Source organism: Tachyglossus aculeatus, chromosome X1 (genome assembly GCF_015852505.1).
Source record: "Tachyglossus aculeatus isolate mTacAcu1 chromosome X1, mTacAcu1.pri, whole genome shotgun sequence".
NCBI classification, from domain to species: Eukaryota; Metazoa; Chordata; class Mammalia; order Monotremata; family Tachyglossidae; genus Tachyglossus; species Tachyglossus aculeatus.
Genome location: NC_052101.1, coordinates 18,658,804 through 18,673,373, shown reverse-complemented (window position 1 = coordinate 18,673,373; position 14,570 = coordinate 18,658,804).

The following is a 14,570-nucleotide window of genomic DNA, read 5'->3' as shown; positions in this document are numbered from 1 at the left end:
CCTCGCCCCCTCCTACCTCACCTCCCTTCTCTCCTTCTCCAGCCCATCCCGCACCCTCTGCTCCTCCGCCGCTAATCTCCTCACCGTACCTCGTTCTCGCCTGTCCCGCCGTCGACCCCCGGCCCACGTCATCCCCTGGGCCTGGAATGCCCTCCCTCTGCCCATCCGCCAAGCTAGCTCTCTTTCTCCCTTCAAGGCCCTACTGAGCGCTCACCTCCTCCAGGAGGCCTTCCCACACTGAGCCCCCTCTTTCCTCTCTCCCTCCTCCCCCTCTCCATCCCCCCACCTTACCTCCTTCCCTTCCCCACAGCTCCTGTATATATGTTTGTACATATTTATTACTCTATTTATTTATTTATTTTACTTGTACATATTTATTCTACTTATTTTATTTTGTTAATATGTTTTGTTTTGTTGTCTGTCTACCCCTTCTAGACTATGAGCCCACTGTTGGGTAGGGACCATCTCTATATGTTGCCAACTTGTACATCCCAAGCGCTTAGTACAGTACTCTGCGAACAGTAAGCGCTCAATAAATGCGATTGAATGAATGAATGAACGAATGAATGCAGGGCTCTGCCCACAGTAAGTCCTCAATAAATAGGATCATTGGATTTAATGACTGGAAAAAACCCAACTCAGGCTCCTAACCTCCTGCCACCAAACGTCTGCTTCCATTTTGTTCCTTCCGTTGTGTTCTGCCTCCAAAGGAAACATCAAAAGGGGATTAAGGGGTGAGGGGGAGGGAAAGGCATTTTCTAGGGGAAAGTTCTAGTGAAGATAGTGAGGAGACTCCACCCGGACTCTGTTGTGAAGCAACAGACAGAAGGGCAGGGTGACCCGCACGATGACTCACGTGTCAGCATCTTGGCCATTTCCTTCTCCAAATACTTTGGTCTCCTAAAGAAGACTGGGTCACAGAGGGTTTCCCGAGCACGGGTCAGGGAAGGGAGAGCTGGGGAAGGGTTGGACTAAGATTCAGAGCCTGGAGCCTGGGAATCAGAAAGACCTGAGTTTGAATCCTGGCCCCGCCACTTGTCTGCTGTGCCGTCTTGGTAAGTCACTTCACTTCTCTGGGCCTCAGTTACTTCGTCTGTGAAGTGGGGATTGAGATTGTGAACCCCACATTGGAATGGGACTGTGTCCAACCTGATGGTCTTGTATCTACCCCAGGGCTTAGAACAGTGCCTAGCATCATCATCATCATCATCATCATCAATCGTATTTATTGAGCGCTTACTGTGTGCAGAGCACTGTACTAAGCGCTTGGGAAGTACAAGTTGGCAACATATAGAGACAGTCCCTACCCAGCAGTGGGCTCACAGTCTAAAAGCATATAGTGCATATACTATAGTGCATATACTAGTGCATATATAGCATATAGTAAGCGTTTAACAAGTACCATAAAAAAAGAAATTCATTCATTCATTCATTAAATTGTAATTATTGAGCGCTTACTGTGCACAGAGCTCTGGACTAAGCGCTTGGGAAGTACAAGTCGGCAACAGATAGAGATGGTCCCTACCTAACAACGGGCTCACAGTTTAGAAGCGGGGAGGCAGACAACAAAACAAAACATGGGAACAGGTGTCAAGTCGTCAGAATAAATAGAAATAAAGCTAGATGCACATCATTAACAAAATAAATAGAATAGTAAATATGTACAAGTAAAATAGAGTAATAAATCTGTACAAACATATATACAGGTGCTGTTGGGAGGGGAAGGAGGTAGGGTGGCGGGGATGGGGAGGGGGAGAGGAAAGGGGGCTCAGTCTGTGAGTAGTGAGAAATTCATTCATTCATTCTTTCAATCGTATTTATTGAGCACTTACTGTGTGCAGAGCACTTGAGGAAGGGGAAGGAAAACTCACATTGGGCAGAGATTAGATGGCTGGCTAAGATATTGAGCTAGGAAAGGACCAATCAGTCCAAGCCAAATACTGATAAGACTGGGCTGGGTTTTTTTATTACTAGTAATATTAGTATTTGTTAAGCTTTTAATATGTGTCAAGCACAATACTAAGCATTCAGATAGATACAAGCTCATCAGGTTGGACACAATCCTTGTCCACACGGGGCTCCCAGGCAAGCAGAAAGGGGAATAGGTATTTAATTCCCACTTTACAGAGGGGAAACCGAGGCGCAAAGATGTTAAGTGACTCGTCCAGGATCACACACTAGCAGACAAGTGGAGAAAAGAGCAATTCAAGACCCAGCTCAACCATGACCGCGCTCTGTAACGTTGGGTGTATTGGGGCTGAGTGTTTTCATCTCTAAAATGGGACTAAGATTGGTAGCTCCGTGCTCCAATCTCATAACCTTGTATCTACCCCAGAGCTTTGTACAAAGAAAATGCTAGATAAATGCCGTAATGATTATTTAGAGTACTTTTTGTTCAAATCCCATTCCTCGTGAAAAATCAATACATGGAGCATTACTTATTTATAGTATCCTTCGGGTGAGTGTGGTTAACGGAAGATGAACATTTCTCCCAGGCGTAAAAGAGGGTGCTGAACTGCTTATAAGCTGTAGGATGTCCTCTGTTTCTGTCATCCAGAGCTGTCCTTAGGGACCAGAGATGATGGTTCTAACGCTGAACTTAACTCTTGTGGATGGATAGCTGAAGAGACTAATATGCAATTGCCAAGTCTTTCCACCCTTTACATACACCAAGATGATTTTCTGTTGTGTTGCACCATTTGCTTTCTGCTTCTGCTTCTTGGTTTCATGATCTTTCCGCAGACCGAAGGCTGAATATAGGTCAGGAGGTGGACGGGAGAGGACTGGAGACGGATACATCAGGACCAATAAAATACCAAAACAGCTTAAAGGACCAAGACAAATATACAATACACAGAAATAAAAACAAAAGTCAGCAAGGAACTGTGGCTGGAGGAGCAGAATTTTTCCTTGAGATTCAGAGTTCACAGCAAAGTTTTCCAAGGCCAGCAGACATCCCAAGGTTCTGTAATGCCTCAGGCTGCAGGTGTTGTTTTCCTTATTGTCAGGGTGTTGGGAAGCGGACGGGATGGGGTCCCCTTGATGGTGCGGAGGGGAGTTGGTGCCGGGCCTGGAGGACGGGGAGTTTGCTCGGCTTTGGGGTGGGGAGACCAGAAGCACACAGGGAGATGAGGCTGCAAATACCAGATGTTTAATTCAGGAGGTGAAGCAGGCCATGGGACACTGTAAATACAGAATGTATCTGCTAATTCAGTCAGATTGTACTCTCCCAAGGGCTTAGTACAGTACTCTGCGCATAGTGAGTGCTCAGTAAATATGATTGATTGACTGAGGCAGAGCAGAGGCTACTCTGTACCTAGCCTTGTGTGCACAGGCCAAGTGGTCTTCAGCCACAGTGGGAGGTCTTGAGGACTTGCAGGGTGTGCCTTTCACTCAGCTGTGATGGAACAATGTGGATGTCCTAAAATGTGATTTCTGCCTTTCGTGTTTATGGTTTCCCCACTTCAACTCACTTTTTGGCAGCTTTTTCTGTATCGTGCTTTCATCCATTCCCCTTCCGTGTCCTGCCCAGCTAAGCTGTGCTGCAGTGGACATTGCTTTGTTACTAACTGAACATCCATGGAGGTCTTTGGCAGTTTGCTGCCAATGGAGACATGACCTTTTCTACCTTTATGGCTGCCAAGAGAGCAAGCACGGACAGTATTATATTGGGGCAAGCAGGGCTACTGCTCTGGGAACCTGCTGGATTTAAGCCTTCTTTCCCCAGCACACATACACACACATTCCTTTTCATTCATTCAATCGTATTTATTGAGTGCTTATTGTGTGCAGAGCACTATACTAAGCGCTTGGGAAGTACAAGTTGGCAATATATAGAGACAGTCCCTACCCAACAGCGGGCTCAGAGTCTAGAAGATTTCTGGGTAAACCAGTGGCTCTGTGGGCCCGGAGCGCCTTCAGAAATGCACCACTTTGGAACGTGATCATTAGTTGGCAATAATGATTAATAATAATTGTGGTATTTTTTTTAAGTGCTTGCTATGTATCAGGCACTGTACTAAATGCTGGAGTGGATGCAAGCAAATCGGGTTGGGCAAAGACCCTGCCCCCCGTGGGGCTCATAGTCTTAATCCCCATTTTACAGATGAGGCACAGAGAACTGAAGTGGCTTCCTCAAGGTCAGATAGCAGACAAGTGATGGAGCTGGAATTAGAACCCATGACCTTCTGATCTACCCACTAGGCCACGCTGCTTCTCAACGTAGCTTCTAGAGCCCTTGTGCCCATATTTTCTGACTTCCAGGAACACCTGTAGCCTGGAGACCGTTCTCCTCCTGCCCCCTCCTCAGTTTTGGCAGTGGTGCTAAAGAGGTAGAGTCCCCAAGCTAAAACTCCGACCCAAGGGCCTGGGTAAATTAATCTCCCTTCATTCACAAATCCCCCCAAACCATAGACTTTTGGTCTACTGGGCTTCTGACTGATCTGAGGCATCACTTCTTTGCCAACTAATAACCTAAGACAGATGGCGGCCAGCTGGGTGGAGAAAACTTCAAGATAAGCGGTCCGGCCTTAAAAACAGAGAACCCTCCCCTCGACTGCAGGCTAGGCTGAGGGCCCAAGCCATGAGGGGTCACCAGGATTCTCCTTACCCCCTCACATTTCTGCATTGTCCCCAGCTGGCTCCCAAATTCCCCTCTCCCTCTCCTCCTCAAGGAAGCGTCACCCGGATGGAATCTGGAAACTGAGAAATGATGATGACAATGATAATTATGCTATTTTTTAAGTGCTTACTATGTGCCAGGCACTGTTCTAAATGCTGAGGTAGATGCAAGGTAATCAGGTTGAACATAGCTCCTGTCCCACATGAGGCTCACACTCTTAATCCCTTATTACTCTATTTATTTATTTATTTTACTTGTACATATCTATTCTATTTATTTTATTTTGTTAATATGTTTTGTTTTGTTCTCTGTCTCCCCCTTCTAGACTGTGAGCCCGCTGTTGGGTAGGGACTGTCTCTATAATGTTGCCAACTTGTACTTCCCAATCGCTTAGTACATTGCTCTGCACATATTAAGCGCTCAATTAATATGATTGATTGATTAATCCCCATTTTACAGAGAAGTTAAGCGACTGTGCCCAAGGTCACAGAGCAGACAAGTGGTGGAGCCGGGATTAGAACCCACGACCTCTGACTCGCAAGCCCGGGCGCTTTCCACTAGGCCAAGGTAATGATAGCAGTAATGGAAATAATAATAATAATGGTGTTTGTTTAGTGCTTACTATGTGCCAGGCACTGTTCTAAGCCCTGGGGAAGATAAGAGATAATCAGGTTGGACTTAGTCCCTGCCCCACCTGGGGCTCACAGTCTTCACAGACGAGGTAACTGAAGGACAGAGAAGCGAAGTGACTTGCCCCAAGTCACACAGCAAAGCACACACATCCTTCTGACTCTGAAGACCAGACTTTTTCCATTATGTGTCATACACTGTACTACGCTTTGTGGGCAGGGACGTGACTACCAACTCCGTTATAATATACTCTCCCAAGTGCTTAGTACAGTGCTCTGCACAGAGTAAGCACTCAATAAATATGATTGATTGATTAATAAGTACAATGTAATTAGACCGGACAAAATCCCTGTCCCACATGGGGCTCATAGTCTCAGAAGGAGGGAGAACAGGTATTGAATCCCCATTTTACAGATCCCAAAGAAGTGGAGTGATTTGCCCGAAGTCACACAAGAAGGCAGGTGGCCGAGCCGGGATTAGTGCTCTTCCCATGCTCTTTCCATCATCATCAATCGTATTTATTGAGCGCTTACTATGTGCAGAGCACTGTACTAAGCGCTTGGGAAGTACAAATTGGCAACATATAGAGACAGTCCCTACCCAACAGTGGGCTCACAGTCTAAAAGGGGGAGACAGAGAACAAAACCAAACATACTAACAAAATAAAATAAATAGAATAGATATGTACAAATAAAATAAATAATAATAATAAATCTTTCCACTAGATCCTCCTGCTTTCCCAAAACGTGGGCCTGTCCCTGTGGCTATTTGTTGGCTATCCTGGCCTGAGTTTCGGATCTGGACTCCATTTCTCCGGACTAGGGGTGGTCAGAAGACAGTGGGGGTGGAGGAGGCTGGAAAGGGTGAGTCATCTCCATGGCCATTGTCCATCTGGGCATCTGTTTCTATTTAGGGAATGCCTTGTGCTCATGTGGGGTTTTTACTTTGTGGGGTTTTTTTTCCCCCTGGGCAAATGCTATTTAAATAAAGCGCTCTCCACCATCTTTGACTGTCCGGGGGGACAAAAACTGCAGGTAGGCGGAGGTTCCGTGTTTCTAGGAAGCGGCACCCAGATAGCAAGACAGCAGAGCAGGAGGAAGAGCCTGTGAGCAGACAGAGAGGAGGCAGGGCTGGGACTACTGAGTGAGGTTTGGGAAGAAATCCAGGGGCTGGGATGTTTAGTAGTGTCTGCAATTTTCCCGGGATTAACCCCAAATCAGGACAGATTTAAGACACTCTGCGACTCTGCTGGCTCTCCAACAGACTTGTGTCCTGCCAGGCAATGACTACAGGGAAAGAAAGTTTCAAGACACTGTTCTGTTCCTCAACTGAAGGAAATCACACCACCTACTGGAAAATAATAAGCGCTTTGGTTTTTATTAAGCGCTTACTATGTGCCCGGCACTGTACTAAGCGCCGGGGTGGATACAAACACTGGATCGGACACAGTCCCTGTCCCACATGGGGCTCCCAGTCTCAATCATCATCAATCGTATTCATTGAGCGCTTACTATGTGCAGAGCACTGTACCCCATTTTACAGATGAGTTAACTGAGGCATAGAGTAGTGATTTGTTCAAGGCCACCCAGCAGACAACTGGTGGAGCAGGAATTAGAACCCATGACCTTCTGACGCCCAGTGCTCTGTCCACCCCCCCAGGCTGCTTCCCTAATGTTGTGTTGACCGCCTAGATTATGTCAATCACGTGGCTTGCGTGAGTGCGGTCATTCCTGCATGCCATGTGGTTCGCAGGCCTATTCATTCAATTATTCAATCATATTTATTGAGCGCTTCCTGTGGGCAGAGCACTGTACTAAGCACTTGGAAAGTACAATTCGGCAACAAATAGGGACAATCCCTGCCCACAGTGGGCTCACAATCTAGAAGGGGGGAGACAGGCATTGAAGCAAGTAAACAGGCATCAGTAGCATCAATATCATCATCATCATCAATCGTATTTATTGAGCGCTTACTGTGTGCAGAGCACTGTACTAAGCGCTTGGGAAGTATAAATAGAATTATAGCTATATACACATCATTAATATAAATAAATGGAATTATAAATATGTACATAGATACACAAGCGCGGGCAGGGGTAGAGCAAAGGGAGGGAGTTGGGATGATGGGGAGGGGAGGAGGAGCAGAGGAAGAGGGGGGATTAGTCTGGGAAGGCTTCCTGGAGGAGGGGAGCCTTCAGTAAGGCTTTGAAGGGGGAAGTATGATTGTCAGCCTATTTGCTGACCCCTAAATGGGCTCTTGTGTTGAGAAGCAGCGCGGCTCAGTGGAAAGAGCCCAGGCTTGGGAGTCGGAGGTCATGGCTCCGCCGCTTGTCAGCTGTGTGACTTTGGGCAAGTCACTTAACTTCTCTGTGCCTCAGTGACTTCGTCTGTAAAATGGGGATTAAGATGGTGAGCCCCACAAGGGACAACCTGATCACCTTGTATCCTCCCCAGCGCTTAGAACAGTGATTTGAACATAGTAAGCACTTGACAAATACCAAAATTATTATTATTATTATTGCCCCAAGGAGATCTGAGTCGCCCTGGCTCGCTTCGTCTGTTGTGACAGAACCACGGTGGACAGAAGCGAGTGCCGACTGCACGGTCGGTGGCCACCTTGAACTGTCTTAGTCGGGTCCTTCCTTTTTGGGGTCAGGGGGAGAAGTGGGAGCAGGGATTTTGTGGCTCAGTGGAAAGAGCCCGGGCTTGGGAGTCAGAGGTCATGGGTTCTAATCCCGGCCCCACCGCTTGTCCGCTGTGTGACCTTGGGCAAGCCACTTAACTTAAATGTGCTTCAGTGACCGCAGCTGGAATTGAAACTGTGAGCCCCACATTCATTCATTCATTCAATCGTATTTATTGAGCACTTACTGTGTGCAGAGCACTGTACGAAGCGCTTGGGAAGTACAAGTCAGTAATATATAGAGGTGGTCCCTACCCAACAACGGGCTCACAGTCTAGAAGGGGGAGACAGACAACCAAACAAAACATGCAGATGCCAGGGTGGATGCGAGTTAATCAGGTTGGACACAGTCCACGTGGGTCTCACACTCAATCCCCCTTTTACAGATGAGGCAACTGAGGCACGGAGAAGTTAAATGACTTTCCCATAGTCACACAGCAGACACGCGGCAGAGCCGGGAGCAGAATTCAGGCCCGTGCTCTATCCACTGAGCCATGCCTCACTCTGAGGCCAAAATTATCTGATTTTTTTTTCCAAGATGGTGTATAGTTAGAGATGTTGAGTACATGGGGTAACGTGATTACCTTGTAGCTACCCCAGTGCTTAGAACAGTGCTTGGCACATAGTAAATGCTTAAAAAACACCACAATTATTATTATTATTTGCCATCTCAGGCTGCTCCCTGTACTTCCCAAGCGCTTAGTACAGTGCTCTGCACACAGTAAGCGCTCAATAAATATGATTGAATGAATGAATGAATGAATGAATGAATGCAGAATGGTTTGGCTTGTGAAGGTTAGCTCCGGGCCTTCAGCAGTACGATCCCACCTCACCCTTCCTCCGCTCCCCTGTCCCTGGGGCGAGCACCTGCTGCCCCTAATGAGCCCAAGGAATGGGCAACTGCACCTTGGGACACAACGCATATCTGTAATTTTATTTATTCATATTGATATCTGTCTTCATTCATTCATTCAGTGGTATTTATTGAGCGCTTACTGTGTGCAGAACACTGTACTAAGCACTTGGGAAGTACAAGTTGGCAATATGTAGAGACGGTCCCTACCCAACAACAGGCTCACAGTCTTCCCGGCTCTAGTCTGTGAGCTCGTTGTGGGCAGGGAATGTCACCGTTTGTTGTTGTATTGTACTTTCCCAAGCACTTAGTACAGTGCTCTGCACACAAAAAGCGCTTAATAAATACAATGAATGAATGATTGAATGAACAACACGGCGGTACAGGGTACAGAGACCTGAGGAGAGCTGGACAGGCCTGGGCAGCGCCAAGGTGGATGAGGAGCGTGCGGAGCTGGGCCGGGCCGGACAGGGCTGAGGATTTGAACCCATGACCTCTGACTCCAAAGCCCGGGCTCTTTCCACTGAGCCGCGCTGCTTCTCCAATAATATCCTGTACAGCAGAATTAGTAGACGCAGTCCCTTCCCACAAGGAGGGTACAGTCTAGAGTGGGAGACAGGCATTAAAATATATTTTGGGTAGTAGTGATAATAATAATAATACTAATAATAATAGACTGTGAGCCCACTGTTGGGTAGGGACCGTCTCTATATGTTGCCAACTTGTACTTCCCAAGCACTTAGTACAGTGCTCTGCACACAGTAAGCGCTCAATAAATACGATTGATTGATAGTAATAGTATCTATTAAGCAGTGCGCTTGTTGTGTCCAGGGGATGTGTCTGCTAACTCTGTTGTATTGTACTATCCTAAGCGCTTAGTACAGTGCTCTGTACAGTACCTCCTTCCCCTTCCCACAGCACCTGTATATATGTTTGCACAGATTTATTATTCTATTTTACTTGTACATATTTACTATTCTATTTATTTTGTTCATGATGTGCATCTCGCTTTATTTCTATTTATCCTGATGACACCTGCCCACATGTTTTGTTGTCTGCCTCCCCTTTCCAGACTGTGAGCCCATCGTTGGGTAGGGACCGCCTCTATCTGTTGCCAATTTGTACTTCCCAAGAGCTTAGTACGGTGCTCTGCACACAGTAAGCGCTCAATAAATACGATTGAATGAATGAAGAGAGGGGGCAGAGCTGAGGAGAGTGGGCAGAGCTGAGGAGAGCGGGCAGAGAGGTGGGCCGGGCCGAGGAGAGCAGGTGGAACCAGGCCAGGCCGGACAGGGCAGAGCTGAGGAGAGCGGGCAGAGCCGGACGGCCAGACAGGGCCGGGCCCGGCCGGGCTGAGCTGTTACAACTTCTGAAGACCCCCTTTCCTTAGTGGCACCGTACCTCGTTCTCGCCTGTCCCGCCATCGACCCCCGGCCCACGTCATCCCCCGGGCCTGGAATGCCCTCCCTCTGCCCATCCGCCAAGCTAGCTCTCTTCCTCCCTTCAAGGCCCTGCTGAGAGCTCACCTCCTCCAGGAGGCCTTCCCACACTGAGCCCCTTCCTTCCTCTGCCCCTCGTCCCCCTCTCCATCCCCCCATCTTACCTCCTTCCCTTCCCCACAGCACCTGTATATATGTATATATGTTTGTACATATTTATTACTCTATTTATTTTACTTATACATATCTATTCTATTTATTTTATTTTGTTAGTATGTTTGGTTTTGTGGTCTGTCTCCCCCTTTTAGACTGTGAGCCCACTGTTGGGTAGGGACTGTCTCTATATGTTGCCAATTTGTACTTCCCAAGCGCTTAGTACAGTGCTCTGCACATAGTAAGCGTTCAATAAATACGATTGATGATGATGATGATGGCACCTCTGCCCTCCTTTAGACGATGCAGGCCGGCCACGATAGGCGCAGGGCACCGAGTCCGAACTCCCAGAACAAGGAGAGATGGGCGCGGGGCCACCTCTGCGCCCCAACCTTGGCCAAGGGTGGGCCTGTCCCTCCCCTGCCCTCCCAGGCCCGGGGCTGAGGGGCCGAAAACCCTGGGAAACCACGGCCCGAAGCATCCCTTCAGGAAGTGGGGGTTTACGGGTGCAGAAAATTACACACGACTTACATCCCGTATGGTGCCAACAGAAAATAAACCCTTTTCACAGTCCACGCAAACGGCCAAACTCACAGAATCATCATCATCATCATCATCATCAATCATATTTATTGAGTGCTTACTGTGTGCAGAGCACTGTACTAAGCGCTTGGGAAGTACAGGTTGACAACATATAGAGACAGTCCCTACCCAACAGTGGGCTCACAGTCTAAAAGAGATGGGAAAGGAGGAGGAAAGGAGATGGGAAAGGAGGAGGAAAGGAGATGGGAAAAGAGGAGGAGAGGAGATGGGAAAAGAGGAGGAGAGGAGATGGGAAAGGAGGAGGAAAGGAGATGGGAAAAGAGGAGGAGAGGAGATGGGAAAGGAGGAGGAAAGGAGATGGGAAAGGAGGAGGGAAGGAGATGGGAAAGGAGATGGGGAAGGAGGAGGAAAGGAGAAGGGAAGGAGAAGGGAAAGGAGGAAGGAGAAAGGAAAGGAGGAGGGAAGGAGGAGGAAAGGAGATGGGAAAGGAGGAGGAAAGGAGATGGGAAAGGAGGAGGGAAGGAGATGGGAAAGGAGGAGGGAAGGAGATGGGAAAGGAGATGGGGAAGGAGGAGGAAAGGAGAAGGGAAGGAGAAGGGAAAGGAGGAAGGAGAAAGGAAAGGAGGAGGGAAGGAGATGGGGAAGGAGGGAAGGAGATGGGGAAGGAGGGAAGGAGATGGGGAAGGAGGAGGAAAGGAGATGGGAAAGGAGGAGGGAAGGAGGTGGGAAAGGAGGGAGGAAGGAAGGATCCCTGTGGACTGTGTGTCAATTATGCAGTTCACATAACCCCCTGCGTACTTTGCGCTATTTATTCATTCATTCAATCGTATTTGTTGAGCGCTTACTGTGTGCTAAGCACTTGGGAAGTACAAGTCGGCAACGTATAGAGGCGGTCCCTACCCAACAACGGGCTCACAGGCTAGAAGACGGATACGGCTTTATTCAAATTACACAGTTGGCGTGACCCACCAATTTTGCCTCATTTATGAAGTTTACATATATTGTGTCGCCTGTAGGATCAATATGGAAATTGCATAGAGTGTGGAGTTAATGCTAATTAATCCGTCTGCGTAAATTACGGATTACAGGATTTCGCAAATTACACAGTTTGCTTAGTTTCTGAATTTGGAGATATTGATAAGGTTAATGTAAATTACATCACCTGCCTGAAGCATGTGAAAGTGGCGCAATAATAATAATAATGATGGCATTTATTAAGCGCTTACTATGTGCAAAGCACTGTTCTAAGGGCTGGGGAGGTTACAAGGTGATCAGTTGTCCCACGTGGGGCTCACAGTCTTCATCCCCATTTTACAGATGAGGTCATTGAGGCACAGAGAAGTGAAGTGACTTGCCCAAAGTCACACAGCTGACAATTGGAGGAGCCGGGATTTGAACCCATGACCTCTGACTCCAAAGCCCGGGCTTCTCTAATAATAATCTAATCATAATAATAATTATGGTATTTGTTAATAATAATAATAATTGCCATTTGTTAAGCGCTTACTATGTGCAAAGCACTGTTCTAAGCGCTGGGGAGGATACAGGGTGATCATGTTGTCCCACGTGGGGCTCACAGTCTTCATCCCCATTTTACAGATGAGGGAACTGAGGCCCAGAGAAGTTAAGTGACTTGCCCAAGATCACACAGCAGACATGTGGCGGACTCGGGATTCGAACCCATGCCCTCTGACTCCAAAGCCCAGGCTCTTTCCACTGAGCCAAGCTTACTATATGCCACGCACTGTTCTAAGAACTGGGGTAGATGCAAGTTAGTCAAGTTGGACACAGTCCGTGTCCCACATCGGGCTTAAACTCTTAATCCCCATTTTACAGATGAGGTAACTGAGGCCCAGAGAAGTGAAGTGACCTGCCCAAGGTCACACAGCAGACACGTGGCGGCACTGAACAGAGTTTACATAAATTAGGTCATTTGTGTAAATTTAGGACTTTGACTATATACAGGATTTTGCAAATTATGCAGTTTGCATAGTTTATGAATTTGGAGTCATTTATAAGGTTTACGTAAATGATGTCACCTGTGTGAACTATATGAAAGTGGCATAGTATACAGAGTTTATGTAACTGCATTGTTTATGGGGTTTACATAACTTTCGTAACTGTTGAATATCACGTTAATGTAAAGTTATTAGTTCTTGTAGAGAAACTGTGCAAGATTACTCATCTTGAGATAAGAATTTGTTGCATTTTAAAATATAACTTTTGGGGGCGAGGAATAGCTAGCTGGTTTGTCGGTCAATATAGTAAATGCCATTATTATTATTGTACTAAACGGTAATATTATTTTACTGATATTTACTTATTACAGTGGTGGCCGTTTAGTAGAACACTTTAGCAATATTCATAGATCAAATGATATTTTAAAATTTGGACAATTGCTGACGATTGATTAGAGGTTTATGGGCAAAAGGATCCCTTCGTATACTTTGGAGTTGATATTTTGGCAAGTATTTTAGATCGTGAACCCAACTGTATTTTTAAAAAAGAACGTCAATAATTACTTTGTAATGGGAACTTGAAATGTATTACGGTTGTGTTGTAAAAGATAAATTGAAGTTCGAAAGCAATTGACAGTGATAAATGAAATCACTCATTCTGTCTAGTGCATCTTTTTAAATGAAGAAAAATTCTACCTGGTGATTTTTCGTAGTACATTGTGAAGTTTTTTCCTACTTTTCTCCTGACTGTACACCCGTGAAATTCAGTAGATAACAAAATAGGGCATACTAGAGGAAATTTTTGGAAGGCGATGTACTAATGATGATGATGCGATTACTATTGCTATTATTAGTTTTGTGTGCAGGGCCAAAGCTCAGTTCATGCACCTCTTAATATAGTATAAAGTTATCAGTTCTTTCGTGTAGGTAAACACCTAAACCTAAATACTAATCTTGAGATAACAACTTGCGGAATGTTAAAATTGAACTTGTGGGGAGGGAAGTAGTCTGTCAGGCAAAATAATAATAATAAAAATAATAATAATAATGGCATTTATTAAGTGCTTACTATGGTCAAAGCACTGTTCTAAGTGCAGGGGAGGTTACAAGGTGATCAGGTTGTCCCACGGGGGGCTCACAGTCTTAATCCCCATTTTCCAGATGAGGTAACTGAGGCCCAGAAAAGTTAAGTAATAATAATAATGATGGCATTTATTAAGCGCTTACTATGTGCAAAGCACTGTTCTAAGCGCTGAGGAGGTTACAAGGTGACCAGGTTGTCCCACGGGGGCTCATAGTCTTAACCCCCATTTTACAGATGAGGTAACTGACACCCAGAGAAGTGAAGTGACTTGCCCTAAGTCACACAGCTGACAATTGGTGGAGCCAGAATTTGAACCCATGACCTCTGACTCCAAAGCCCGTGCTCTTTCCACTGAGCCATGCTGCTTCTCTATAATAATAATATAATAATAATAATAAACAATATATAATTGCTATCATTATCATCATCGTTATTATTATTTGCTTACTATATGCTGAGTTCTGGGTTAACTGCAGGGTTATGGCTTAATTAAGCAGGAGGAATTTGCAGTTTATTCCTTGATCCCTACACCCTAGAGTTACCCAAATTTGAACTCGCTGTGGGCAGGGAATGTGTCTGTGTATTGTTGTGTTGTACTTTCCCAAGC